This window comes from Cynocephalus volans, chromosome 13, assembly GCF_027409185.1.
Source record: "Cynocephalus volans isolate mCynVol1 chromosome 13, mCynVol1.pri, whole genome shotgun sequence".
Lineage (NCBI taxonomy): Eukaryota > Metazoa > Chordata > Mammalia > Dermoptera > Cynocephalidae > Cynocephalus > Cynocephalus volans.
In genome coordinates, this window is record NC_084472.1 from 34,896,228 (window position 1) to 34,923,266 (window position 27,039).

The 27,039-nt window shown below is 33.2% G+C and overlaps 1 pseudogene; it reads left to right on the forward strand.

Moving 5' to 3' along the window:
• Positions 1–18,005: 18,005 nt before the first annotated feature.
• On the forward strand, positions 18,006–18,148 carry LOC134362331 (U2 spliceosomal RNA; annotated as a pseudogene).
• The last annotated feature ends 8,891 nt before the right edge of the window (positions 18,149–27,039 follow it).

The window sequence follows — 27,039 nt, forward strand, 5'->3', positions numbered from 1 at the left end:
GCAGCACTTTTTTTTCTAATATCATCTCTTCTGGGAAACATTACCCTCCTGTGCTCTTCCAGACCATTGATTCCATTCTGAATCCATAAAAAAGAGATTATAAATCAAGAGAAGGAGGTACTACTGATAGAATACTGTGAATGGTTTATAAGTTATTTTGTGAACAAAATTGACACCATTAGAGCTGCTGAGCAGCTTTCTACCTCTAATCATTTTTTCCATTAACAAAGTCTTTCGCCCACTCTAGAAAAGTGGCATGGTCTTTATAGCAGTACCATACAGTGGAATTCTAAAGCATCAAACAGGAGGTGATTATCAATTGCTACCCACTTTATACGTCTTGTAAAGGTGTCAATATCTAACATGGTTAACCATTCCTTGTGACATTTTCCCATGAAAATGGGAAATGAACCATTTATTAAATCTCTCTAATAAAGTAGACTGATAGAATGGAAATAGTACAAGATTAAAAGGTAGTAGACCTGGGTTCCAATCTTAGATCTTCTTCAGGTTATTTGTATAGACTTAGGAAAAATTTCTTAACAAAAATAAGCCTGTTTCTTTCTAAGTACAATGGTAAATATGACCATATGGGTATCTTATAGGGTGCTGGGCAGAAAAAAAAAAAAAATGAGATGGCATATGTAAAACCTTTTCAAACCTAAGAACACTTGAATATAAAAGCAAAATATAGTATTTATTATCATTTATTATCCTATTATTATTTTCATCATTTCTGTAGTGTTCTAAATTTCCACTATACTATTCTAATGAATCTTATACACATATTAAAATTATCTTAGTTCTCAGTTGTTAGTTCTTATTTCTAGGTTGTATGGGCAGCAGCTATTTCTACAGCATCGCAGCCACATCTGCTTCTGTGTAATGGTTCTGCAGTTTCTCTTTGGAAGCATGCCTTTCCTTACCCCAAGCCCATATTAATTCATTTGTTTCCAGAGGTCTTGACTCCATCTCAGGGGCAGATGACGTAAATCAGGTACAAGACATTCAGTGTTGCATTTCTTCAGGTTTGAGTATTGGTTCAAATGACCCACAGTAAAATTGGAAATGCTGGGACACAGTTTTTACTCTTTTCTGTTTGATATCAACTAGGAAGCACATACCCTGAGAACTACTAACAACAACCTTGTGGTTAAACTCAACAAATATCTTGGAATAAAGTCATCACAGAGTTTGCAGACCCAAGATATTAAAATCAGATTTTAATGAGATTGTTTAAAACTCTATGTCAAGCTGTGATTGAATCCATATCTGCTCTGATATGATCGAGTTATAAATGTTCCAGTGAATTTTTTTCCCTTCCAGAAGTCAATTTGGTTGTGTTTTCTGTTATTTGCAAACAAAATAACTCAAATGCATAAACTATCATTTTTTTGAAAATAGGTAATATATACTGTTTTTGTGGCCAAGCAGTCTCATAAGATCTTTATGCTTGCAACTCATTTAATCCTCTCATACTGCTCTCTGAAACAGATATTATTTTTATCCCCAGATTGACTATGAGGGAATTGAGATGCAATTGGTCAAGGTCACACAACTAATAAGGGGGTAGCCAGTAATCAAACACAGAAACCGTACCTTTTTTATGCAATAAGGCTTTCATTTTTAAATGGAAAAATTCTTAACAACACATGAGAAAAGCACAAAAGAAAATTATATGGGTAATTGAAATTCTTGGGCAATCTTGGATATTTTAACTATGCTAACTCTGCTCGAGATTATTCCTCCCTCATGTGAACCTGTGGAAACCAAGAAAAGAGAGATTCCATGAAAAGTGGAAAATTGACCTTCGGACAGAGATTAGGCTAATGAAAACTAAAGTGAAATTGAAGATTTCCATATACTGGCAAAAAGGGAGAGAAATCCTCTCCTGACTGCACTCATAAATTACACTACACATAGCTTGATTCTAAATGGAATATGAAACTTTGGAACTCGAGAATTCCAGAGTGTTTGCTGCTGTAACTTCTACCCAGCCACTCTGTCTGTTCTGTCAGTGATTCTCTGCTCCATCTTGCTAATACAGGAGACACTGTGCGGTAGCAAATCCAGAAAAGGGAACAGAAGAAGAGCTGCGTGCTGCTTGGCACCTGTGGTAACTTACAAATCTAGAAGAGAATGGGCTATAATCCGAAAGGACTGTTGCCTATAGTTCTGGTTCTTGAAGTCTTTAAAAATACCTGGAACTTTATGTTACTACATTAGGACACTTTCAGAAAAGTTTGGGGACTTATTATATGCTGGGCACAACACCTGCAATCATGGCTCAGCTCTTGCAAACTAGTTATAAATGTACCGCATAGTCTGATAGGGTTCACTTCTTTGTTCCCAGGTGGTTACATACTATCACTCAAAAGAATCACTTAAGATAACATTGATATATGAATGATTACTCTCTAACCAAGAGGAAGCTCTTTCCAGTCAATTGACACTCAGTCTTGAGTGTCTGAATGTCTTACAGTTAAATTATTAGAAAAGGACATTGAACGTGGGGAAGGTTTTCTTTTTTTTTTTTTTGCTCTTTACCTATCTTCTGAGTGACTTTAATGCCCAGATGAATGTATTTTCAGCTATTCCATAAGCTTGAAATCACTGCTTAACAGGAATTTTCATTAAAAATTCAGAATAACTTTCAATGTCAAATTCTAATTCCAATCCTCATCACAAGTCCATGTTAAATAACAGTAGCAATTCTCACCCCCTTCCTTTCTGCAGCACAAAACCAATGCTGCCTTCGAGGGGAGAAAGAGGCACTGATTCATGTCCCTATTACATCTTGGCTGGATGCTGCAGTTCATTATAGACTTTCTTGACTGTTTACTTAGGCAATAAATCTTGTCATTTCATATACTACATCTCTCAGGTTTGAGACAACTGCACAATAGCCCTATTGCTATTATAAACCTTTAATTTAAAAATCTATAATTAAAGAAGGGCAAATATGTTATTTGAGGCTTGAGGCATTGGTGATTTGGAGGCACTCCAAAATTTAACTGTACTTGCTCCAAGTAATAATTTCTGAGGTGAGATAAGCGTGGTGATCCCAATAGAATAAAACCCCCAGGAGACAGTATTGCCTCAGATCTAGAGCCTCATACCTCTGCTTCTCCTGACCAATAATGGTAGTAGTATTCTTATCTCCCAGGTAGAAAAAAAGGTTTTAAAAATCAAACAGAAATGGTTTAGGAGATGGAAGGCATCTCATCCAGCAGATATTTTGAAGACCCTTGAATGCTGATCCTGGTTTCCTTGGAATTCTTCAAATTAACCCAACTTTTATCATCAAAATTAACCAAAAGCAGTTATCAAGAGAGTCAAATTCTTTTCACCTTCTCTAGATTTTTCTTCAATGTAAATATTAGAAATGGATATCATTTAGTCATGCCTATTAAGTGCTAGGCACTCCGCTAAGCACTATACTCACGGCATCTCTTGCAAGAGTGTCTTAAAATAAAAACAAAAAAACACCCTAAACTTATTTTAAATATAAGTGAATTAAGTATTTGAGTTTAACTTCTCTGGATTTAAAACTGAGATCAAATTTAGAAAACATGCCTGCAGTCTTTAAAGCTGAACCATAACTATGATATTGTTCTGAAACACATAGACACAGTTTTATGGAATTTTCATTTGCTAAAATCCTGAACTAACCTGATTGTTCAAGAAGAGTTGGCTTTTAGCTCTCTTCTTTCAAAATCATTCACACTTTCCCCAGGTAATCTAATTTCTCCTCCTCCAAGCTTCAACTTCTATTTCTTCAACTGCATCTCCCAAATTTATATCTCTATCTCTAATCTTTCTTTTGTCTTCAAGAATTGAGTTGCCAACTTCATTTTTATTTTTTGCAGGTTTTTTAAAACTTTTTTATTTTGAAATAATATTAAACTTACTAAAGTTTCAAAGATAGTACATAGAAGCTCCAGGTACCTGTTTCCCCTAATGTTGACATCTTTTCTAACTATAATTCAATTATCACAAACAAGAAAATAGCATTGGTACAAACTCTTACCTAAACTATAGACCTTTTTAGATTTCTTTAATTTTCCATTAATATTCTTTCTCTGTAGAAGAATCCCGTCTAGGACACTGCATTGCATTTAGGTGTCATGTCTCATTCTCATCTGTTGTATGACAGTTTCTCAACTTTTATTTGTTTGTCATGACCTTCACTCTTTTGGTCAGTTACCTTATAGAACACCTCTCAGTTTTTGTCTGATGTGTTCTCATGATTTGCCTGATTTTATGGAAGTTTGAAAAGAATACCATAGAAATGTCATGCCTGTCTCATTTCATCTTATGTCTTCTTACTTGTGATGTTAACCTTGGCTACTAGGTTAAGGGGGTGCCTTCCAGGTTTCTCCACTGTGAAGAATTGGGGTAACAATTTAATACTCTTGTTATCATTTTGTTGCTCACATTGTTTCATATTTGACCACTGGCAGTTCTGTTATGTTGACTCGTGTCCTTTTGATATGCACCTGCCCCTTCTATTACTTTTGTAGCACGTCTGTATTTTCTAGCCCCACTTTCTAGATTATCCAAGTTCTTCTGGTATTTTTCTTGCCCTAATTCTAGATTGAACCATTTCTCCAACAAGCCCTGGAAAATGGTAGTCAGAGATCAAATAATGTATTCATTGCTGCTGAGGTTTCACTGTCTTAAGCCTTTCCAGCAAACTTGCTAGAAAATTTATGTATCTATACTAACTCTTGTCTACACACATACTTATACGTACTTCATCTATCTATCTCTCTAATTTATCAATCAAAAGAAGTATTAGCTCATTCTGGTATCTCTCATCCTGACACACTACCTCAGAGTTTATTTTATCCTTTCTTATTTTGTTCATTTTTAACTTCTCTTACAAGGAGAAACCTGGTTTTCACAGAGATAGGAGTTATTCACCTTCCCAGAGTCTGGGTCTCAGGCCAGTCCTCTAAGTCTCAAGCCACTCCCTGGAGCTCAGGCTCCCTGGTGCCCTGAGCTAGAAGAGAGTTATTGTTCCATGTCACACCTATTTTAGAGCACAACATGGGAAGATAGAGACCTCAGGGGGCAAGTTTGATCAATTTCAGTGGTCGAGCATACTCAGCAGAAAGAAGTTTGTCCTTGAATGACATTCCACTGCAGGCACTATCACAGAGTAAATTTTAAGTACAGTCAGTGTATATGCTGGAATTTGACCACTGAGCATGCACCAAAAAAAATAAACAGAGCATGTGCAAGGCTAGAAGTTACACAACTGAGAACCACCTCCTTAGTTGAATATTCACAGATAGCATGAATATGTATAGATAGTCAACTTTAAAAGGTGGAAGCCAGGATAAAATCAGCTGCTTCTCACTCTTGAGTCAGCCTGCACTTTGCCTGTGAAGTGTGTATTCCTTACTCTTTACATTAAACTTTCTTTTGCTTTCTACTCTGACTCTGCTCTTGAATTCTTTCCTCCTGTGTTGTCAAGAACCTGGAAGGGGACAGGGTTGAGGTCAGGCATCTGAACTCCCCAGACCCTTTCCTCTGGTGACATCACTATGTCTAATATATTTACTTGTTCAAACCTTGCATAAATGTAAAGTAGTCAGAATTGCTAACCTATACCCCTGTGAAAAATAAATCTACCCATAAGAGTACATTTTTGTGTACAGTTTTCTTGGCCTACCAATATTTAGTCAAAACACTGTCTGGCAAAGTTTTTAGGTTAATTCCCTTCTTTGCCTTCCTCTTCAGTGTACTTAGGTTATATATCTGTAATATAGTTAAATTCCTTCTTCACAGTCTGTGTTTACCATCTTGGGTTTTCCAACCATCCTTTTTGTTTTGTTTTGTTTTGTTTTTTCCCTTTTGTAATTAATAAAATTATGTATGGAAGATTTATATAAGATATATAAATTACAGGGATATCTCAAATGAAATTTTTACAAAGTGCAAACATGCATAATTTCATCTCTGTTCAAGATATAAAGTATCACTAGCACACATAAACCTCCCTTCTGACCTTTTCGGTCATTGTTTTTCAAAAAAGTAATGGTTATTTTGACTTCTATAACTATGGGTTTATGTTTTTGAACATGCTATATATAGATTGATTTTTTTCATTCAACGTTATGTTTATGATATTCATCCATATAGTTATATGTATGAGTGGCTTGCTCTTTTTAATTGCCCTATAGTATTCTTTAATCAATCTTATTGAGGTACAACGTACATGCAATAAACTGCACCCATATTTAAACATACGGTTTGAATTTGACATATGTTTGTGCTTATTTAACTCCTACCCTGCTCAAGATACACAACACTCCCATCACCACCACAAATGCTCTTATGCCACTTACAGTCCCCACCACCACCTTGCACAGCAGTGAACTTATTTCTTACCAGACTGGCTATTTTGAAACATGAGTCTCTCCACATTGCTCCCTGGCTGTCCAACCCTTCAGGCCTTCCCCATTACGTTCAGGATTAAATGGGATCTTTTGAATGACCTTTCGTGTTCTACCTGAGCTGACCTCTGCTTGCTGTCACTTGCTGCTCTCCTCCCTTTCACTTTACTGTCCCTCCACAGAGAACTACTTACAAATCCATGAGTGGCCCAGGCTCTTTACTTCATGACTCATACATGCATGATGTTCTTTAAAACAAGAATATCTTTCCTTTCTTTTTCCACCTCTGATCATCCAATTTTGGGGATAATTTTGGTTCATGTTTTGGATCTAAACTCTGCTATTTTCTCCTACATTTGTGTGCAGTGATGGCCCCAGGACGTGTTCCCATAATGCCTTCTGCTCAACTTTGCCGTAAAGCTTATCGTATCTTTTTTGTCTATTTACATTTTATTTTCAAAATAATTATACTGTAAAGTTTACTTTTTAGGATGTTTACTTCTATGAATGTTTATACACGTATAGTTCATATAATTATCAGCACAATTAGGATGCAAACAAATCAGCCCCTCCATCCAAAACTCCCTCATGCTATCATTTTATATTCATCCTATCTCTCCCCCTAATGCTTAGCAATGACTGTTCTCCATCACTATTGTTTGTCTTTATGAGAGTGTTATATAAATTGAATCACAAAGTATGTAACCTTTTAAGGTTATCTTTGAAATTAATCAAAATTGTGTACACATTTTTAAAATTTTCTTATTCTATTTTTTTCCCTCTTCTTTCTCCTTTGTGTTGGGTTGAGTATTTTTTATGATTCCATTTCATCTCCTTTATTTATTTATTATTTGTATATCTTTAAAAAACAAAATAATATTCACCTAGGGGATTATGGTATAGATTTCAGTTAATATAAGTCTGCATTAAAATGTTATACTGCTTCTTATGTAATCTAAGGGCATTACAAAATATTATATTTACAATTTTTTACTCCCTACCTCTGTACAATTTTTGTCATTTTAAAAAACTTTTATATGTGTTATAAACACACAACACCTTCTTACTATTTTTGCTTTTGAAAGTCATTCATCTATTAAATCAATTAAAATAGAAAAAAATGAATTTTTTTTACATTGACTTATTCTTTCTCCAGCTCTCATTGTTCTTGAGTGTAGATCTAAGTTGCTTATTGATGTCATATTCTTTGTTCTTTAACATTGATTAAATAGGTCAGTTAGCAATTAAACACTTCATTTCTCCTTGATTGTTGAAGGGTATTTTTGCTGGTTATAGAATTCTGGATTGACATAATTTTTGTTGTTGTTTTTCATTTGCTTTTAGTTTTTTGTTTCCTTCAACAGTTTAAAGATCGTCTCTTGGTTTGCATCTTTCATGGCTTCTAATAAGAAATTTGCTGTAATTCTTATCCTTTGTTTGTTTGTTTGTTTTTCGCTTTTGTGAGTAATACTTTTTTTTTTTTTTTCTGTCTGCACTCAAAATTTTCTCTTTGTGGCTTCCAGCTGTTTGAATTTTAGATAGTTTTTGTTGTTGTTGCTGTTTCCAGCTTGATTGTTTGCTTCCTTTTGATATTTATCTCATTTGATGTTCTTTTGGCTTCTTGAATCTCTGGTTTATGGTCTCTAGTTAATTTTGTTAAATTCTAGATGCTATTCTTCAAATATTTTTTCTGCTCTCTTCTCTTTTTTGCTTCACTTTCTGGTTCCAATTATGTATTGCTTGAACATTTGACATTGTCCCACAGTGCTTGGATGCTCTCTTATGGTGTTTTTAGTCTTTTATCTTTTTGTATTTTGATTTGAGTAACTTCTATTGACCCATCTCAAGTTCACTAATTATTCTTTTAGCTGAGATGAATCTACTAAGCTCATTGATAAATAATTCTTCATCACTATCATTGTGGTTTTGATTTCTTATATTTTTAATTAATTCTTATAATTTCCATGTTTCCCTTGAAATTGCTCAGTACATGTTATCTAACTTTTCTGTTGGAGACTTCAATATATTAATCACAGATAGTTTAAATTCTTTCTCATACAGTTCCCATGTGATTAGTTCCAGGCTTGATTCTAGTTCTCATGATTGCTTTGTCTCTTCCAATTGTATTTGTCCTAGCTTCTTTACTATGCCTCCTAATGTTCAGATGAAAGCCAGAGATCTTTTTCAGAATTTCTGCACTGTGATCTATATTAATTGCTTAAGCAGTGAGAAAACAAAACAAATGCTACATGGTGCTGTTTCCAAAACAGAATTTAGAGCACAGGTATTACATGAGTTTCTCCAGGCCATTTCATGGAAAAGTATGCAGGTGTCAGACACAACATGGTATACTATACCATGGGTTGTACTCCAAACGAAAGACCCTGATCTCTTCTTGTATGACATATTTAAGGATGGTTTAAGTAAAGGAAGGTCTTCCTGCTGTGCCAGTTTCTCATGGACCACCTGAAGAGGATCTGCCAGTATCACAATCTAAATTTGAAATTTGATATCTATGAATTTTAACCTTCAGCTAAAACTGGGACAATGGGAAGTCATTTTACTATTCTGTTAGATAAAGGATCATTCAAACTGGGTATTAGAAAAAAAACTCTTGAATTGGATCAGAATTTTTATGTGAACAAGAATTGAGTTTATCTTGTTTGCATAATGCATTCAGGTCTTACTTCTTGAGTCACATATCTCACCATTTTTTTTTAATGGTTAGGTGTAAAAAGTATGGTTAAGTACATCTATCCTAACTAAGATATTGGGTGTGAGTGTGTGTGTGTGTTTCCATTAACATTCTGATTCCATCATGGCTGATAGGATTCTAAATCTCTCTATTTGCTGGGTCATATCAATTGCCCAAGACAAATTAACTTGGGAAGAAGTGCTCAATATAAGGCAGCAAATAAACTACTAAGTAGACTGGATCTCTGCATTCGTAGAGAAGGTAGATTAGAACCTCAGTTACTCCTGGTACCTCCAAGTTTCTATGACTCTCAAAATTTTATCTTCTCACTTTTCCACTATAAGATGTGGTACAAGTGAAAGACAAAGTCACTTACAAAAAGACCTGGGTGGTTGTTCCCAAAATATACTATGCTTCGTGGTATTTTTCAAATAATTTATGTTTTGTAGAGTTTAGTATCATTCCTCTTTATTAAGGAAATATTAATATCCTGTGGTGGTGAAATAAGATAATGCCTGCAGAAATTAATTTTTAAATAATAATGACTGCACAAGTAGAAGACATTATTACCATTTATCACAGACCCTATATGCATACTTCTTGACATTCTAACAGCTCTGATATTAAGATTGGGGTGGGTTGGAGTTAAAGTAGAAGTGCTTTTTTATTATTTTTCTTTTTTAGTGAAACATGAAATAAAGATGCATCTTTGACTGATAGTGTCTTTGAATCAGTGAAAAAATAGTGTAATTATTACAAATTTCAATAATTGAATGCACACAATTTCTCATAAAAGAAGTCTTTGTGTAAATTTGTGTAATGCAAATAAGGAATTCTACATTGAAAGCAATAGAGAAAAGCCAAAGCAAATTGAGATGAGTAGCCATACGGGCAAGAACAGCCCGTCTTATTTCTTGGCAAGGGTGATAACACATATAACGGGATGAAATAAAAGAAAGTGTTGACATTTTTATTTTGCTTTAGAATATTAAGGATCACATGGTAGTAGACCTTTTAAGCATAAATATACTTATAATATTAATATTATGTTTACTATATCACTTTAATATATATCCACTTTATTTTTCTTCTAATAAGGACTCTATTGTCTATACAGGACAAGGATATATTACCCCCTTTCACAGATGGTGAAACTGAAGCCCCAGAATGAACTTATGTCCTTCCGTTCACAGTGTGTTAATATGAGTTTAGAACCTGAAACAAGATTTGATTCCTAAATCCATTCTCTTTCTACCATGCCAGGCATAATTTTCTTCTAATGGACTCCAGAGACACTAAAAGTCTAAATCAGAAGCTTTTTGACTGAGCTTCAAAGCAAGAATTACCAAAAGTTCAGAGGAAAGGAAGAAACAATGATGCTTCATGCAGGATGAAAATACAGAACATTCTCCCTATCTGTCTCCCTTACCCTTTGATGTTTTCTTTGTTTGGAGTCAATTAAAATCCTTGCTTCCTGTTAAGGCACCCAATATCCTTCAATAATCCATAAATATCGACTCTGTGCTAATTATTGTCTCATGCCCATGCAATTAACAAATCTACTAAGAACAAAATCTGCTAATATTTAATAACATGTTCACTCAAAGTCAGACCTAGTGCTGTAGGTTTTACATTTGTTACCCCTTTTATTCACTCAGAAACCAAGTGCCAGACTAGATTTCAACCCTTGTCTAAATGTCTGGAAAGACAAGGCTGTTTAGATAGCATAATGCTGCTTCCCATTAGAATCATTCAAAAGTGCAAATAAAAAATACACTTCATAGCTGTTCAAGTCATGAAAAAAATAAGATTACTCCATGGACAATATATTATAAAAATTGATTATAAACAAACAAGTTATTATCAAATCAAATTAAAGTTAATACAAATCTAGTATTCCACAAACTCTCTCTAGGCAATTTAATCTATTGTGGCTTCAACTGTCATGTAGATGAAAATGACTGCAAAGCTTATATTTTCTGGTCAGACCCAAAGATCCTGGCACTTATATCCAATTCCTCCAGGGTATCTCCAGTTGAATTTCCCACCAATATCCCAAGTAGAATGCACCCTCCTCAGTGGTGTAAATGCTGCATTTATGCTTTGTTTGTTTCCAAAGATATAAGCTACACCATTAGCAGTGCTTAATTTATACATGTCCATATTAGTCCATTTCTGTTACTTATAACAGAGTACCTGAAACTGGGCAATTTATAAAGAAATGAAATTTATTTCTTACCAGTTTTGGAGGCTGGGAAGTCCAAAGTCCAAGGAACACATCTGGTGAGGGCCTTCTCAGTGAAGTGACTTTCTACAGCAACTCAGGTTGTCACAAAGCCAGAATGGGCAGAGCAAAAGAGAGCTAACCTTCCTACTTGTTCTCCTTTTAAAACCATCAGAACCACGCCCATTACCTAATGAATGGATCATTTCATTCACAAGGGCATGGTCCTTGCAATCCAATCACCTCATAAAGGCCTCACCTTTGAAATACCACAATTGGATTCCCTACCCTCTTAATACTGTTACAGGAGAGACCAAGTTTGCAATACATGAACTTTTGGGGGACACATTTGACCCATAGCAGTGTCTTTATACTTTATTCTTAGGATATTTCCTGGTACACATTAAGTAATCAATAAATATGTATTTCATAAATGAGTAAATAGTAGATGTTATACAATTATTGCTATGCTGTGTGGTCACAAAAAAATCGAATGCAGGGGTGAGAATCTCACTGGTCACATCTTTTATGCTAATTTGTAGGAAGAAAATGAGTAGAAAGAAATCTCGCTGAAGAATAAAGTCACTTTGAGGCAGAGGCTCCTGTGAAGTTATCTGTATTTAAAACCTATGGATATCCAGAATTCTTTCTTTTTTTCAGGGGTCATGAAATGAAATCATCTCGAACAACATTGCTCAGGGTCAGCCATTGCCTCTATTTAACCCATTTAGTTTGGCTAGAATACGGGAGAGCAATTAAGGTGAGGATATCATTGTACTCCTTGATACTGGCTGTAAATAACACCTGCTCTTATCCCTCAGATCCCCAGCCCTTACAGATGAACACAAGTTCAGCCCCAGATTCTGCTACCTTACTTCTTCTTGCGATAATATTCATTCCTTAAATAACAAAATTTGATGTCAAGTTAGCTTTGCTGTAGCCACACATTAATCTCATTAATTTTGTACTTCAGTGTCTACCATGGGCTCTTATTTTAATACTTCTGTGCAGCAATCTTTTTTAGAATTTCAGTCCTTCTCCTTATTTTTGTCCCTATCACATCATTCCAATAATTTGGTGCACAGTTTAATGACCCTGGAGTAATAAAATTAAGTGTCTCTGATAATGTCACCTAAATATTAAAATGTGGCTTCAAACCTAAATCTAATTCATGTCTATACAACATAACTATTTGTACACATTTAATCATCAGCTTTTCAAATTTTAACTTCAACTCAGAGGGTTGATTATATCAAGCTCCTCAGTTTATGGAATGCAATAAGTGTGGCTGGTTTGCTCACATAAATGAAAGCATCATGTTACCCTTCTATCAATAGCACATGAGATTTTTTTCTCTGTGTAAATTAGCTGAATTAGTATTGTTTGGGAAACCCATTTCGAACTACCTGAAGGGTGTCAAACAATATATCTCCTTGATTTAATATGTAGTTCTTTTTAGTAAGAAATACTTTTTTCTTCAGTACTTTTGACTATTTTATTGGTAAGTACTTATTAAAATATTCTGCCCTTTTTATTTTTTCTCTTTCTTTTTCTGTTTAATTTCCAGCTATTCATTGTATTTTTACATATTAATTTCTTGTTGATTTTAGGTGTTGGAAATATCTCATTTCAGTCTATCAATTATCATATCCAGTAAATCCATTATATCTGATCTAGTTAAAATCATTGATTTTTTTTCTCTCAACATTTATGTTTTGATTTATGACCTTATGTAATCCCAAATCACAAAGATATCCTATTTTTTTCCCCCTCTTATATTTGGAATTTTACCTTTTACTCTAGGACTTAACTACACTGAATTTGACCTTGATAACTGGAAAAAGTAGAGGTCCATATTTACTTTTCTACACACATTGAAACAATAATTCAAACACACACACACATACACCCCCCCCACTCTTGCTTTGTTTCCAATATTATGAATCATTTCTGCACTGTTATTATTACTTGACTTTGTATATTTTAATATCAGTATAATAGAATGAGGTCCACATTAATTTTCTATTCCAAAATTGACTTAGCTATCCACGGGTCTTTATTCTTTCATATAAAATTTAGTATGTTTCTCAAAAAATTTAAAAAGTCAACTGTAATTTCTTTAGAGAAACATTAAATTTATGGATAAATATTTTTATGATCTTAAGTCATTTTATTTATAAATATCTTATATATCTGCATTTATTCATGTCTTTCTCATCCTTTAATATATTTTAATATGTTCTTCATAAAAGTGCATTATTTGTTAACTTAATTTTCAGCAACTTTATTTTCTATTATATGATCTAGTTGGCTATTCCTTGTGTAGAAATCTCCAATAGACTTTTACAAATTGATATTTGTAGCTAACTACCTTAATGCAATCTTCTTTTAGTTCTAGTAGAAAATGTCTTGATTCCTTTGTATATTCTATGTATATGATGATATCTTCAAATAACATTTTCACTTCTTCTTTATAATCTTTATATGGAATTATACGCACACAGACGAAATGGTCTGGCCTCAAATTCATATATTCATATTGAACTTTAATTGGTGATTTTGTTAATGTCTTTCTTGCCTTTTCACTATCTTACAAGAATCTTAAATTTACTCATTATATATGTATGTACATATATGTGTTCATATGCGTGTATAAATACTACACACACGCATATAGATAGGTATACATAGATAACTCAGCTATCTATATCTGTATCTAGCTAGCTAGAGAAAGAGAAGAGTGTGTGTATTTATATAAATATACATGTATTTACACAAATAGATGAATAGGTATATAATACCTATGTATATAACTTTATGTACACATAAAATATAGATAGATTATATATCCATTGTATGTCTACTGATACAGATAGATAAGTATATTTATAGAGATAAATACATTGGCTTTTTATTATTTTGTCATATAACTTGTCCTTTTAGACTATAAACTATTTTATCTGGTTATATTATTGTTACTACAAAAAAGGATTATTTTAGGGATATATTATTTCATATTTTTACTTGTATATTCAGGAATAAATCAGGCCTATAATGTGCTTTCTATTATCCTTATCTAATTTTGTAAACAAAGTTATATTAGCCTTATAAAAAAGAGTAAGGCAGCTCTCTGCCACTTCTGGACTAACTTGCACAAGTGAGAATATTTTTTTAAAATTATTAGAATTCAACTATACAGTCATCTGGGGCATGACCTTTACTGAAGGAAAGTAATTTGATTAAAAATTTTATTTCTTTATACCTTTACTATATCTATGTTTCCTTGTTTATCTTGCTTCAATGTTAACATTTTATATTTTGTTATAAATGTACATGTTTTGTCTCAGTCTAAAATTAGATAATAATATTTTAAAAATTATTGGTTACCATGATGAGTATATAAATTTATTTCCTAATTTATTTTGAATTTTAAAATTTACATTATCTTATTTTTTCCCTAACCATTCTTGGCAGATATGACTCTATATTTTCTAAACTTTCTTAATAATCAGTTTGGCTTTTGATAATCTTCAATAGATTTTTATCTTCTTAATTGATTTCTGCCCTTATCTTTATGATTTTCTTTCTTATCTTTTTATTGCTTTATTTAGTTTCTCTCTTTTTGCATTTTTCTTTTTTTTTTAGTTTATTTACAACTGTAGTTGAATTTCCCTCCCAGTACCACTAGTATAGCTATTTCACAGATTTTAACCATTGATTGTTTCATGTTATTTATCTCCAAGATCCTTATAATTTCATTTTGGATTAGACTTCTCTCTAACTCAAAGGTTATTTTAGTAAGATTTCAATTTAATTTATACACAGTTTTAATGTTAATTTTGCCTAACTAATGAATAATGCCACTGTATGCTGGTGAGAGAACATATTTGAAACACTTTTATTTTTAGAATTTTTGATGAATCATTTGTGGCTGAAGACATGGTCAGTGTTCATGAATGCTACATGTATTCTTGCGAATAATGAGCAATCTCTTAGTTGGGTAAATTTTTATGTGAGGATAAACATGTCTACACAAATATAGTACATAAATCTTCATAAGTACATATTACGTAAAGCCCAACATGTATGTAGAATGCTTATGCTTGTTAATCATGTTATTTCAATAGTCAGTCTGTTTACTACTTTTTCTCTATTTAGTACATCAGATTCTGAAAGGTTTGTGACACAATATCAAACAAGAACTGCTGATTATTTCCCTATAATTCAGTCAGCTATTAGGTTTATGTTTTTAAATTGTTTTGTTAGATATTTATATACTCATGTTGATTATATCTTCTTGCTTACATTTTTCTGTTTTTCCAGGATACAATATCCCTTCATATTTATGATTTTTATAAAAAGTTTTGCATTGTTAAATGTAAAATTGCTCCATTTTTTGCTGTTGGCTTCTTATATATTTTCCAATCTATCATTTTCAGGCTTCCTGTATCATTTGTGTTTGAAGTGTTTCTCATAAATTACCAATCTTTCATATTTCTTTTTGCAAGTGTAGGTCTCTAGACTTCGTTTGGTGAATAGAACCTTTTTTTATTTCTTACCAATATTACAGCTTATTATATCTTCTTATTTCTCTATATATGTTCACTATGTTTCTTTTTCTCTTCTGCTTTCTTCCCCTAAATAGACGAAATTCATTTCCTGGCAGTATTCATTTAATAATTAAAGATTCTACTAATTTTGCTTAGTTTTTGTTTTGTTTTTTTAATTTTAGAAATTCCCAGTATCTCCAATTGACTCTTCTTTATATTTAGCTTCTGCCTAATTCATATTCCCAATATCCTTCTCTATCTTCCTATGGATAAATCTTGTTTAAATTTTTGTTTATTCATCCCATTAGTTCTCCCTCATATGGCACAGTTTACCCAGTTTGCTGCCTTTATTTGGCTATTGCATCTTTCAAATGTCTTAACATTTTTTCCTGAGGATGTCACCTCCATTGTCTGGTACGGCGTCCCTTAGGTTTTAGGGTATTTGCTTCGCTGCTGCACATTCACCAGCCCTCTCCAACCACCTTCCCCAACACAAACCCGATAATGCTGTCCTTAAAAATGTTAAGGGTTCTCATCTTACACCAAAACAAAACAAAAACAGAACAAAATAAGAAACTTTCATTAGACCACAGGGTATATTCTCTGAGAACAAAAAGACTCTCAGGACTAGAGTATTTCTCTGAATCTGTTGAAATTTGTGCCCCAATACAACCAGTCTCTAAGGACAATTCTGGCCTGTTCTAAGTTGATATTGCTCTTTCTAGAATACTGAAACAAGCTGTGATACACTAATGGCAATTAGGGGACAAGAAACAAACATACGAGTAAAGCTCTTTGTCTTATTCTTTGACTGAAAGTTCTTAATTATGAGCTGCACATTCCTTAACTCCCTTCCCTCCAGTACTCAACTAGCACCAACCACCTCATCCTTACACAGAGGTTTCAAAGACTCACATTCTCTTTCTCAGATCTAAAAATATTCAACTTCCTTTTGCAAGATTTTAAGTTTGAATTTAGAGGAGGATTAAGGAGGAAGCCAGAAACACATGATATTTTCCCCATCTTATCAGAAACATGACGTTGGCAACAGTTTCTGGAGGACCCATCCTTTCTGTGTACTGTGTCTGTGTATGTACGTTTCTGCCATGGCTTTCAGCTTTCAGTGTCAATGTTGACTAATTTTTGTAAATGCATTTCATGATAAAAACAGATCCAAATATCTGAATTTTTTCTCCTAATGTATATGTCAGATTTTTTTTAACTATGAGTTTTTCCTGATTTTCTAGCAAGTGCATGACAAACAAAAGCAAAGCAAGATGTAAACATTCGTAGCTTTACTCTTTTCCAAGCAGAATGGAGAAATTTCCCACAATCTCTGCCTTCCTATTAGCTCACAAATAGAGTTGCACATACATAGTTGATTCTGTTCTGAACTATATTTTCAGAACATTATACTAGTAATATTGTGTAAGTAGACTGACCATGCAAAGAACATTTTAATGCCAATAACACAATCATTTCAATAGTGTGTTTCCACTTCATGTGAAATGTAACAATCAATTTTAGTGATGCTATAAGTACACTTCATTGTTACATTTAAATTTTTTTGATTAATTTTAATGATAGCTTTAAGATCTTGAATAAACTTTGAAAGAAGCTAGATAGCTTTCCTTTAGAATGAATGACTCTATACTCATTCAAGATGTAGGATCATTTTGTAAAAGTCTATTCTCTCCCATATGTAGCGGACTTAGAAAAATTTTATTGCCAATTAGTTGTCATCCAATGAAAGACAACAGAATGACAACAAATTCAGAATGTCTTTATGTGAGAAATTTCTACATATTACTTTTTATATTCACCTGTATCTGTATTCAACTTTAGTTAAAAAATAGTTTGTGTTAATACAAGACAATGTGCCAGCAGAGGTCAAGTTGATTGGCCTTGTTATACTTATCAGATTTTATTTGAAAACCTCACTTTTCAAAAACAGTGTTCCATTTTTTCTTTTATAGATGATTATTTTACCTTGCCCCCAAAATATATAAGAACTTATATATTTTAACTGTTTTTGTAAGCTTAGAAGTTAGTTGTTTTCTTAAATGTAAAAGTCAAGGTACACCCAACTACCTTAAGCTCTAAAAACATGGTCCAATGTTAAAAAAGCTCAGATCGCTTCTCGGCCTTTTGGCTAATATCAAGTGTAGTATCTGTTCTTATCAGTTTAAAAAAGCTCAGCATTCCATGTTTAATGCACACCTGAATGATATACTTCATTCAGACACAGATAAGACTTACTTGGCATTTAATTATTCACAGTGAATAGATGTTTTAATAATGTAATTACAAGTTTAATTTTATATTATATATAAGGATTATTTTTCACATAGTCTATTAGAAATAAGTTCAGCTTAATTTTGAATGTTTTCTATTTATTCACTTAAAACCATGCAGTGTTATACTGAACAGGCAAGTACACATGCTTGTATAAAGAGACAGAAACACTTTTAACATAGCTTAAATTTACATGTAAAAAAATCACAAAAATCAAATAAAAAAAAAGCCATGATTCTCTAATTGTGTGTGTTTGGGCAAAAAAAGAACTGAAAACAGCTATATCTGAGCAGAAGGCTACAGCTGTATGGGAACAAGGAAGGAAGACCGGAAGGAACAGCAATGGGTTGGAGGTCATCAATCTCAGAATCAGACAGCCAATAACTGTTCACCATAGGTCAGGGTTTTCTGTTGACTGGCACTTCTGTGATCAGGCCTGGAATTGAACAGAGCATGCATGCCGAGAAGGGTCGGAATTAGAAGGAATGAATAGAGGCCAGGGACTTAGAGAAGGAAGGAAGGGCTTTATCCATTGGTATTAGAGTCCACTGAAGGAATGGAGAAACCTGAACGCTGGTGGTAGAATGTATTCAAAGTCAGGTTAAATCCTGGGGCAAAGTAGTCAATGCTAGACATAGGGACTATGTTTTCAAGAAACTGGCCATTCCTATATCTACAGGGGAGGACAAACTTGAAGAGACAAATCTTGACCAGTTCTCTGACTCTTCATCCTTTTCCATAAGGAACATCTATATTTGTCTTCTCTGAAAACAAACAAACAAACAAAAAACCCTCAAAAATCCTCATTTTCTTTAAATATAAGTATTACAAAGATTGATAAACACAGTAACCATCAGAACATACGTATTAAGAAAAATGGTGGGGGTTAGTAGAAAGATAGCCATTAAGTGTGTTGTACAAATCAAATTTCCAGCATGAATTTTATATATTAATTTTTTAAGTATATGAAACAATTCTAACTACAGAAGAAGGACAAAAACCAGAGTCACAGGAAATCAGGGATAAAAACACTGGAAAACAAGAGGCTCTAGCCAGGATGATGGAGGAGGTAAATGAAGACTTGTATAACTAAAGGAAGAAATACAAGAAAAAGAAAAACATGGGGCCATTGCAGAAATGAAGACTGAAATGAAAAGAGCACAAAGGAAAATAAACCCCACAGATATCACATGATAAACTATAGAGAATAGAAGTGAGAAAGGAGAACACATTCAAACGGAAATAAACAAGGTAAAAAGAGTAAAGAAAAATAAGATATGTTTAAGACAGAAAATGGCATCCACTGTGACCTAAGAGGAATGTCCAAGTGAAACCAAAACAGTAAAGTAGAATAAGATACTTAAATATGGAACAAGAAATCCTTCCTGAAATGAAAGAAACCTTGCATATACAAATTAAAACTCCATGTACTATTCCAGGGAAAGTTGGCTCAGAATGGCCCGCAACAACATGCTAATAAATATGCAATAAAAGCTTATTGGGCTTTAAAGAAAAAGAATGTAACCTTTGGGCAGACACTCACACAAAAAGATGACGAGACTCCCAAGGAAAACAGTCGGGATTGTGTCTGACTTCTGTACAGCGACGGTCAGTGCAGAGGCAGTGAATAGTGTGCACAAGACACTCTAGGGGGGTAAAGTGGGGACCCGATTTTTTCTATTCCAATAAACTCTTTTTCTAGATAAAAGGCCTATACTGATTTTGAACATGAAAAACCTGAAGGAATATTGCTTGGAGCAAATTCCTAGAAGGTGACAGCAAAAGAACTGGCAGATCAAAACAAAAACTTATTGGGAAAAGGGGTAACAGAATGGAACACTAAAGCCAATGACCTGCAATTGTGGAAATGACACAGCTGACAAAAATGGGTGAAGGGGTTGGACAGAAGGAAAGTAGAATGATCTTTTCTGTTGCCTCATTCATAATAGCTAAAAGTCAAAAGTCCTAGTAGAAAATAATAAATTAAGTAGCAGACTTTTAAGCACATTTAAAAATACAAAAGTAAAGATTAAGAAAGATTATTTAATAAGTTTGATGAGGGAAGGAGAGTAGGAAATAGCAAAAAGAGGACAAAAATTCATTTTGTGTTGTTCATTCTAAGAAACCAAAGGATATTTCCTACAGAGATAGAAAGCTAAAGGCATTGTATTAAAATTCTCTAAACAAAATAAAAAATCTTTCTAAATTTCAGAATAACTGAAGAAGGAAAACAAACAAGCAAACAAAAAGTAACACACCTCCTAGTGAAAGATTTAAATACATATTTTAAAGCAATAGACATAGATAGAAAAAACAAAACCTTTTGTTGTATTAATAGATGTAAATAGGTATACCTAATCTCTTATAAATCATTTCTGAGTGAATCATAAAGCAAAATCTGTCTATATGAAAGAGCAAGAAGCATTCCTAAAGTAAAATTATTAAGAAAATAAAGATAAAAATTAAAAATATAAAAGCATAGGCATAGCAGAAGTTCTTCCAAGCAAATGCAAAGAACAAGAAAGAAAAAGCTATGTTTTCCAAATCAGATGATGTAGAATATAGACAAAAAACACATAAAATGAGATGAAGAAGGGTATAATTCCAAGTTTACCACATTTATGAATATGCGTGTACCAAATAGCAAAGCAGAAGCAAACAAACAAAACAAAATCTTTTTCAATATGGAATGCATCAAGTGGGCAAAATTTAATTAGAGATATAGAAAACTTAAATGACATGAATAAGATGTATTTGGTCATGCATGTATTAAACACTGAACCATCACATTAGAGGACACAACATTCCTTAAAGTAACAAAGGAATATTATCCAAATCCAATGAAATAATAGTTTACAATAAAATAAAAAGGTTAAAATAATAAAGATGATTGTTCTTAATACAATAAACCAAAAATCAATTACACAACCAGAAATTAATTACAAAATGTGCTAACACTGGTAAGAGGGGTGCCTTCTCTTATACAACACATATCAATGGAAAAATAAAAACTGGAGAAGAAAACTCTTTTTTAAAGTAATATTGAAATCACTGTATATTAAAACTTCCAGGATTAAGCCAAGAAACTACACAACAGAGAAAAATGTATATGCTAATATCAATGGTGTTCTGAAAAGAAAAATAAAGTAGCTAATTTATATATATATATAACTTTTAAGTTTGTTTTTTACATGAAGCATTTGTACTTGATGCTGCTTGCATATTACAATCAAGAGAAGTTTTATTTTAAAAAAATGTTAATACCTGGTTCCCAATGCTAGAGGTTTGGATTGATGTAGCTCTATATATAAAAAAAAATAAATCCCAGATAAAATAGATGTTTATATTTAATAAATACAAACTTGAATTTTTTTTAGAAAAGAAAAATAGGATAATGTCTCAGTTACCTACCTCAAGGTAGCATATAATATTTTAAAGCAATATACAAAATAGCTTAATCCAAAAGGAAGTGATTGATAATTTGACTAATATATACGAATTTTTAAAGTTTTTTTACAAATGGTAATGCATATTAACAAAATTGGTCAATATTAGGGAAATGTTTAAATAAATTATGTATATGTATATGCATGTATACATATGCACATATACACACAAAATTAAGAGCCCATTAAAAGTAGATTAATTAAAATATTGTGAAAAGTTCTCATTAATGTTTAAATGCTCAAAAATAATATGAAATGAAACTACAATAGATACATATTTTATATAGTTTATAAGTCTAATGTTAAAAATGCACACCCATATGCTTATACATATAATGAAGGAGAGAAATGCCAAAATTAGTACAGTGCTGATTTTTCAGGTCATAGAATGAGTGCTGTTCTTTAATTTTTCTTGTTTAGTTTTTGACTATTTTCTCTTTTCCAAATTTCTATAATGATCCTGTATATAACCTGTTTACAGAAAACTAATGCCATTTGAAAACATGAGCAACTCCAGATGTAGGGAAGCAGTGACACTTTGGCTTAATCCAGTCAAAGTCATGCCTCTATATGATTAGATAAATCCACTTGCTACCTAAATACAGCTGGATCCGCATATCCATGAATTTGAGCCTCTGCTCTGCCAAGTGGGCAGGAAATTGTCATCTAGAAGACAGCCTGAAAGGAAGTGTGTTCTAGTAGACAGAATTAAACACTATAATGACAAGAATATGAATTATGTTCATAATGTAGTAACTTACTTTCTGTTCAACTTTGAAAAAGTAATTTAACTTATGTGTTTCAGTTCCCATTAAATTGATGATAATAATCTTTCTTTGTTAACAAATTACTTTGAAATCTCTGTGTGACAAGTAATATATTACCAGAAAGTATTCTTATTTCACCCTGCATTGTAACCTCTCAGGAAAAGGATCTATGCATCATTGTGAGTATTTCAATGTACAATGTAGGCAAAAAAATAAAAATAAAAAATGAAAATATGATTGAGAATGATATGGAAAATACTGTAATGCTCTTCTAGAAGTCAGTGTTATGAACTCACCTTGAATGTTGAATTGACTAATAGTACGTTTACATCAATGGCATGACAAATGTAAGGAAGTTTCGGAGAAAGCACAATGAGACCCTACTTATGAAGGAGGCTGGGGAAAATAGAGGGTAATAGAACTTAGTAAGCAAAAGTAGGACTGTATTTCAAGAGAGGCAAGAGAATTGCAGGATGTACATGCAAGCGAAGAGAAAGAAGGCCTATTTTTATTCTATCAGGGCTTGAAGTTTGATTAAGGGGTTTTTAGTGTACATAAACGGAGGTACCATTTTACCAAGTTAATTCTCAGCTTACTATGAAATTCATTATCCAAGCGGTGGCAGAGAGAGAAAATATAAATTGTTTAAAAGTAGGATAAACAGGGGTGCTTATAAATTTGTATGTATACATACTTGAGTTGCTAGTGATACAAGCCTTTCCTTTTGACATGAATGTCATGGGGCAGAGTTATGTCTTTATCAAGACTGCTTTGGTGCCTCTCTGGTAGAGATTGCCTCTGATATAGAATGCCTGGTAGAGAATGCCTCTGAAAACCATGAAGCTGAGCAGAAACACATTCCTGAATTAGTTGTATATTCTTATCATTCCAATTGAAAAGGAACAAAATAAAAGTTAATAAGCATTTATCACATAAGATAACATAGGACCAACAATGCAATATAACATATCTTACAAAAAGATTTGTAAACCCTAATATAATATATGACTTTCTTTTTTTTTTTTTTTTTTTTTTTGTCGTTTTTTCGTGACCGGCACTCAGCCAGTGAGTGCACCGGTCAGTCCTATATAGGATCTGAACCCGCGGCGGGAGCGTCGCCGCGCTGCCAGCGCAGCACTCTACCAAGTGCGCCACAGGCTCGGCCCTAATATATGACTATTTCTGTACTCTCACATAGTCTCTTTTGAAAATCAGAAGATATCTTTTTGTAGCTTCATAAGAGAGCTGCACCCCATGATTATGAATTTATAATATTTATTCTGCCATAGTTCTGAAATAATCAGGAAATTGTATTTTCTTATTGTTGTTTGGTGGGTGAAATATAGTGTGACATCAGATCAGAGTAAATTCTGATAGATTTGGACTCAGTTCAACTGTACACTTACTAGTGATCAAGTTTTAGAATTTTTCTAAGTCTCTGTTACATCAAACATAACATAGAAATAAGAAACTAAACTTAAAATCTGCTTGGAGATAAAATATATATATATATAACTGGCCGGCAAACATGGAGATGGTTAGATCAGTCAGCTCGTACCAGATTCATCATCAAATTGAGGCTTTGAGTATTAACTGTTCATCATTATTTGAGTAATATTCAGCAAATCACTAAACTCTTTTAGTGTCAGATTTCTCACGAGTCATCAGGATAATAATAGTCACTTCAAAGTGTTGCTAAAGAGATCATTAGAGATAAATCAGGGATCATCAATAATCTTCATTTCCACCTTTCTTGCCACCCACGTTCTTCTCTAGTTTTAACATTAAAGACAACAACAGCATGTTGAACATTCACAGATTGAATTAGTTACCAAGTGCTTAAATGCTCAATCTGCTTTGGTTATTTTAATGTGTGAAATAATAAGACTTGGCAATTTACACAAGTGAATTATATGAACCATTTAATCCTGATATAGAGTTTAATGATCAACTTTTAAATAAGTTATATCTAACACTCATATATTCCTTCCAACATTGTGTTTTATCCTTTACTTTTCTGTGGTTGAAGGAATAAAAATAACATGTGGGGGAAATTATGTGGAATGACCAGAAATTTGTTCTTAGAACCATGGACAAAATTGAACAATTATTTTGGCTACAACACAAAGTATTAATTGACTATCAAATACCAAGTTATTCAAAATCTACTTGGATTTCATCAATGGTGGTGAAAGATCCTTGGATGTTTGAAAAGTTTGAAAAGCTTTCAAGAAATATTCTTTCATATATTAGCTATAAATCAATTCAAATTAGAAAACTATCTTCATATTAGTAGCATGCTGCATTTTTAAGTCCAGCAATTCCTCCTTGGGCATCCAGTCAAGATCATTGGTTAAAAAATAAACATTAAGTTGTTATGAAAATGGAAATTATTCTTTAAAAGAAATAGCAGATGGAGTTTTACTAATTACTAAGCACTGTTTAGTGCAGTTAAGGTGAGACTGTGTGTGTCACACAAACCTCTTTTCTGTCCCAGCAGAATATCTCACAGAGGAAATAGACATCATATAAATGGCTGCCCTGTGCCTTGGTATAAATAAGATCATCGGAGGTGTATGAAATAAGCAGCTCCCTGATAAATTGTGTAAGGTCATTTTCTCCTATCATAGTGCTCATAGACTGCTATTCACCCAAGATGTGTTTACTCTGAGCCAAAATTATTTTAATGTAAGCTGCAGTCCACACGTGTTTCTCTGGGGCTTAACTCCCCAGGTTTCTTTACTGTGGATCTCCTTGTGCACATTTCTGTGTTCATCAGAAAAGAAATCGGTACAAAGAAATTGCAATGATTGCAAAAAGAACTCAAGAGAGCTTTGGGTTAACACCCTAAATGAAGGTTTCCTAGCACCATGAAGAATTTAAGCCTCCCAAGTTTTAGAATATGTAGCTGCCAAGACAGTTGGATTTCATTGGTAACAAAAGTTATCCCAATAAAGGAGCTTTTTTCTAAAACTTCTACCATGTCTTTTCTGATTGGTTGACTATGTCACTGTATTACGTGGAAAAGATGACCACTTATTTAGTATATTTGCAGAACCTAATTTTCTCTGTTATCAGGCAGAGTGCAAGATGGAGAAGAATGTAAGTGTTTGAGAAGAGATTAAGCAAGTTACTGATAGTGACTAGAATTCTGTGGGAGAAGGAGAGAGAGGTTGTAGACAATTCAGATTCTGTGAGGAGATTTGACTAGAGCTGCATAAAGAAAACTGCCATTCTATTGCTGGCCCTGAAAGGCAAATGAAAATTATTCAAGAGAAAGTAGTCATATTTTATTGAACTTGGGCATTCTATCTTTTTTAAAAAAAATGATAACTATGTTTCAAGGCTACAGTAATTTATGGTCCACCACCCTTTCTCTCAAGGAAGTTAGAATTTGGTTGAATTTACAAGCATATACAGAGTTAAAATTAATGAAAGAGTTCAAAAAATATATGAGATTTGTACATTTCACTTCATAATTAATAACTAAATGGGGGAAAAAAATTTCTCTACTCGCAACAATTCTAACACCAAATGTGTGGGTTTTTCACACCAAGAAACTCTCCAGCTTTCCACAGACACCAACCAATTGGGTGTCCTTTGTTCAGGGTTTTTATGAAGGTTTTGTTGTGTGGATGTGACTGATTAAATTATGGGCCATTGGTGATTAGAAAAGAGATTTATATGACACACACACTGATGGCCCCAACTCCTTTCTCCTCCCCAGAGGTGTGAGATTGGGACTAAAGTTTCAACTCTCTAATCACATAATGTATTTCTTTGGCAAGAGGCTCCCATCCTTCAAGAATCACCTCATTAACATAGCTTTAGTTATGGTTAAAAGTGTTTTATTGCAAATAACAAAAGACATCCTCTCATCCCCATTATTCAGAAAATTCCAAGGTTTTAGGAGCTCTGTGCCAGGACCCCAAGACAAAAACCAAACATGTATTTATTATTATATCACAACATCACAGTGACAAATAAACAGTGTAGAATTCATGTGCTACAACTTCATCATTTGGTGGCAAAGTTCAGGGCGGGCTTCCGAGAAGTGATATTCTTTTGGCTCTTTTTAGAAAGGAAGCAACTATAGCAGCTAAAAATAAAAGAAGAATAAACAGAAGAACATTTTAAAATTAATATTCAAATGATTTTGAAATATTCAAGTTGAGCTACTGTGAGCATCAGTAATTACACCAAAAAATGAGTAAATGTTATAATTATAACTGCAGTAAAAATTATCCAGCAGTTTCAGGAAGGAGCTCTGCACAGCATATTGATCAGTATTTATAGGACTTTCCTTAAGGGTGAAAGCAACATGAAAAGATCTTAAATTTGTTCACATTGTGGATGTTCCAGAGGCTGCACCACAAGACCATACTAGTAGCTAGCTCTACAAATACTGGCCCCTACTGTTTACAACAAATATAATGGTATCTGAATACATGTCCTGGATTAAACCATGGGGACAAAAACTGTTCTCCGTAGCCCTCTAAATTTCTCAATTCAAACCAGTCAGCTAAGGAAGTTTGGGTTAGAATCACCGTTCTTCACTTATTAGTCCTCAAACAATTCTAAAATCATGTTAATCATATTGCATATGTTATGACTAGGATTATAAACTTAGTTGTATAGTAGTGATTGGGAGAAGAAAG